Genomic DNA, 5067 nt, shown 5'->3' with positions numbered 1-5067 from the left:
TCCATAGAACATACTCTCAGCTGGAGCTCTCTGTCGGAGGGGGAAAGAGGGGGAAGGCCTTGCCCAGAGGCAGGGTTTGAATCTCCCTGCCTGATCTGATACCTGTCTGCCTGTGTTCTCATCTTCAGCTAATCTCTCAGAAAGCCATGCAACCAAGGGGTCACAAAGCTCCGCACAAGCGCCATTTCCTCTTCTGGCATAACAGTCACCAGGACCCCGAACATGGCGAACAGCCGGTCGAGGCTCAGGAGACCAGAGCCAACACAGGTTTGTATGTCCATTCACCCTTCATGATGATTAACTCTTCCATCACAGGCTAAGACATGAGCATTTATCTTCGGGGGTTCTTCAACTATTAGTGCTCAGGACTCTTCCCTGGCCATATATCATGGCACTGGAAGCGGGAGGTACAGACAAAAGTCGCCCCTGTGCTGATGTGGTGTGAAGAGGGTGATTAATGACAGTCACACACGGCCACCCGGCTTCTGACTCACTCAAGTTACTCAGACGCCGACTTCGCTGACTTTGCTATTTTCCACGACCCATCTTTCGCACCTCTTCCCCACTGCTGCTTTTAACTATAGCTTCAGCTTTGGGAGTCTTATTTTGAAAGGGGTGGAGGGACAACATTTGCTGTCATCACCAAAACCACACCAGGCTCTCTCTGACAAGGTGGCGGGCTCAACTTGGGGTTCTCCATCTTATCGCTGCTCTTAGGGAATCTGAAATTCAATCACACATTCAATGAATATGGATGAGCATCTCCTCTAGGTGCTGGGGACACATCAGGAAGGAAAATCAGACTGATAATCCTTGCCCAGGTGAAGCTTCCATTCAGGACACGAAGATAAGTATTAATAAGTAAACTGTGAAGTGAAGTGAAAGTGAAGTCGCTCAGTCGTGTCCAACTCTTTGCAATTTCATAGACTGTAGCCCACCAGGCTCCACCATCCATGGAATTTTCCGGGCAAGAGTACTGGAGTGGGTTTCCATTTCCTTCTCCAGGGGATCTTCCTGACCCAGGGATCGAACCTTAGGTCTCCCGCATTGCAGGCAGACGCTTTACCATCTGAGCCACCAGGGAAGCTCTGGTAAACTGTTGAAGGCTGCTGGAAAGTGGTAAGTGTCATAGGAATCAAAAAGCAGAGAATGGGAGGTAAGTACTGGGGTGTGGGATGGGTAGCAATTTTGATTAGAGAGTCAAAGTAAACCTCGTGGATAAGATGATGTTTGAGCAAAACCTGAGAGAGACAAAGGTGTGAGCCAAACAGATAACTGAGTGAAGAGGGTTCCAAGGAATAGAAACAGCCACTGCAAAAGCCCAAAGGTGGAAGTATGTCTGAATTTCTTGAGCAGCAGTGAAGCTAGTCTGGCCTGGGGAACACGTGTGAGGGATGGATGGAGTAAGGATGCTGTAGATACGAAAGAGGGGCAGGATGTTGAGGGGACACTAGCTTTTTATTCCCTTCACAAGGCAAAAAGTCATCCGAAGCTTTTAAATTTGTGTTTTAAAGGAGTCAAACCAAGCCATCACTTGAGAACAGACAATGGATTGACAACTGAGATGGAAGGGAACCACTCCAGAGGCTGCAACAGTGAGACATGATGGTGAGACATGGTGAGACCTCATCCAGATGAGACGTGATGGTGACCTTGACCTGATCAGTAACAGCAGAGAGCTGAGAAATGGCCAAATCCTTGCTACACTACATCTCATGAAATTTAAGATGCCAGTGTCTGGGGCACCTTCCCAATCTGGAGATATTAAAAAGTGACATAATCTGTATCTTGATATCAAGGAAATGAGATGTTTTAAAGCTGAACTAAAGTGTTTCTGGCAGATTAGAGGTGGGGATGAGAGAGAAAGAGGAGTCAAGGATGTCTCCAAGGCTCATGGTCTGAGCAACAGGAAGGCTACCCTCAGTTGAGATGAGGAAGATCATTGGAGACCCAGGTTGGGAGGGGCAGGCGAGGGGTGGATCAGGAGTGCAGGTAAAGAGGCTGAGAAGCAAAGAACTGATGCTTTCAAATTGTGGTGCTAGAGAAGACTCTTGAGAGTCCCTTGGACTGCAACGAGATCAAACAATCCTACAGGAAATCAACCCTGAATATTCATTGGAAGGACTGATGCTGAAGCTCCAATACTTTCACCACCAGATGGGAACAGCCAACTGACTGGAAAAGATTCTGTTGCTGGGAAAGACTGAAAACAGGAAGAGGAAGGGGGCAACAGAAGATGAGATGGCTGGATGGCATCATCAACTCGAGGGACATGAGTTTGAGTAGACTCCGGGAGATAGTTAAGGACAGGGAAGCCTGGCGTGCTGCAGTGCATGGTATTGCAAAGAGTCTGACACGACTTAGCAACTGAACAGCAACAATAACAAATGCAAGTGAGAACGCCTTGCAGGCGGTTGAATATATGAGTTCAGGAGAGAGGCTTGGACCAGAAATGCAAATCTGAACATCATGGGACATAAATAATAATTGAAGCCAGAAGACTTAATGAGATCACCAAGGGGAGTGCAGATAGAGAAAAGAGGTCCCAAGCATGGGCTTTCTAATTTAAGATGGGTAGGCAGAAAAAAGAAACCAGCAATGGAGACTTAGAAGTAACCAGTAAGATCAGAGGAAATAACAGAAATAATTGAAAATGGCCATGCTCTGGATTGGTTGGGGCGGGGGGTGGAGGTTGGGGGGTAAAATCTGCTTAAAGGCTGCTAAAATAGGTACCATAAGAATGGCTCATGTCTGTGCTTAGATGATGCCAAGAGGACTGGGGTTACGATGGGGATAACCATATCAAGGGGCAAAAAGAACTAGAGCAGGGGATAAAAGTAAAGTGAAAGGATTACCCTTCTTATTTAATATGTATCTTCACAAGCCACCTTGTTCTAGAAAGATGCAATGTGTTCATGAGAGATCAGCTTGTTAGTTGCACTGATTACTTTTAGCCTCACAAAGCCATTTTACCTCCCATTTCTAAGGTCTACCCCATCTCTTTCTGTCACTCACTGATTCGCTCACTGATTCGCTCACTGATTCACTCATGCCACAAATACTTATTGACAACACTGTGGGCCAGTGTTCCCAGGGCTGGATCTGGATGGCTGACTGGAAGATACACGGTTCCAACCTCCTTTTCAACTTAAAACCAGTCTAGATACAAGACTAGGCACTGAACAAACCAATTTCTCAGATATTCACAAAATCCTGTCTTTAAATCCACAAAATGCAGGGAGGAAACTCAGAACACACAAGCCACGGGTCGCCAGGCCCCAAAACCTCCCAGGCCTGGAGGGTCTACACTGCACTGAACTCATGTGTCCTTCCCAACGGGCCAGGGGGGAGAAATAGGGAGTCACCAGCAATGACAATAGCCAATATACGAAGTGCCTTTCAAGTTCAAACTCAGTTTCATATCCTGCATTGAAGTTCAACTATATGATCATGTCTGGAGATAAGGACAGCTGCCATCCTGTCTTGGATGAGAGAGCAAAGGCTCCAGGGATCCTGGGGTGCCCAGGCAGGAGGGAGTCCAGCTGGAACTCAAGTCCAAGTCTTCAAATGGTTTGTAAGCAGCGGCGGGGGAAGCTCAGAACACACGAACCCTGGAGGGGCAGAGCCAAAGCAAGAGCAAGCGGGCCACGGAAACAGCTTAGGGGGGACAAGGCCCCGAGCAGTAGAGGAGCTGGCTCTTGGGGACAGATAAGGAAGAGCTCAGCATGTCCTGAAGGGGGTGTCAAGAGAGAGCCCAAACCGCACACCGCTGACGGTCAAGAGGGGAGCCAAGGACACGTCTCGGCACCAACGTGGCACAGCAGACAGAACCCAACACCCTTGGATGTCAGGCTGCCGGGACCCAGGCGGTCACTGGGACAAGCGAAGGGGCCTTTAGTTCTTTATTTTTTAACTGGAGGATGATCGCCTTACAATGTTGTGTCATTTCTGCTGTACAACAGCGAATCAGCCATACGTTTATACATTATATATATGTGTGTGTGTATATCCCTTCTCTCTCACCCCCACCCCTCATCCCTGGCTTTTTCTCTTAAAACCGGGCAAGTCTTGCAACTTCGCTGGCAGACCAGTAGTTAATACTCCAAGCACTCAATGCAGGGGGCCCGGCTTCGATCTCTGGTCAGGGAACTAAATCCCACATGCCATAACTAAGACCTGGTACAGCCAAATTTAAAAAAAAAATTTTTTTTAATAGGAAAGTCCTGAGCAAACAGGGCTGAGCTGGGCACCCTGGTTAGAAGTGTAGCCCAGCTGCTCTCCGGCCGTGGAAACCAAGGCAGACGCCTTCCCCGTCTCCCTGTCCTCCTCTCCACTAACCCGGGTGTAAAACAGGATCCTGCAGGTTTGCCGTGAGATTTCAGGGCAATGAGTGAAAACTCCCTAACATACCATCTGGCACTTGGAAGGCATTCAATTAATAGCAGCTATGATTATAACTGCGAGGCTATGAACACGAGATTTTCAACTTACTTTCTCACCGTTCTGGGAGCTGACAGGCAGTCTCCGGAGCCCTCCCGGGAATGGTGCTTCTCGGGGCCCGGCTTGGAACCAGCTGTTTCGGATCTTCATTAAAACCGTAAATGTGGAGAAGCTGAGGCAGCACTCTACAAGGAGCGAGGGAAAACCCAGCCAGCTGTTCTTTGGAAGTTTCTGTAACTTCCAAGATAAAGCATATCCTAGATAAACTTGACCACTGGAAAAAGTTTATCACACCAGATTGACCCTAGGGATTACGGGGAAGCCAACCAAGAGACTTCACAACAGCTTAAATACCAGGCACTCGGGGCTTTTTAATTTATTTGTTTTGCCTGTGCTGGGTCTTCGTTGCTACATGGGCTTTTCTCTAGTTGTGGTGAGCAAGGGTTACTCTCTAGCTGTGACGTGCAGGCTTCTCTTGCTGCGGAGCATGGGCTCTCGGGCACACGGGCTTCAGTAGTCGTGGCTCCCGGGCTCTAGAGCACAGGCTCAGTAGTTGTGGCTGATGGGCTTAGCTGTTCTGTGGCATGTGGGATCTTCCTGAACCAGAGTTTGAACCCATGTCTCCTG

This window comes from Bison bison, unplaced genomic scaffold (genome assembly GCF_000754665.1).
Source record: "Bison bison bison isolate TAMUID 2011002044 unplaced genomic scaffold, Bison_UMD1.0 scf7180017864199, whole genome shotgun sequence".
Taxonomy (NCBI): domain Eukaryota; kingdom Metazoa; phylum Chordata; class Mammalia; order Artiodactyla; family Bovidae; genus Bison; species Bison bison.
Note: the sequence above shows the minus strand (reverse complement) of the source record.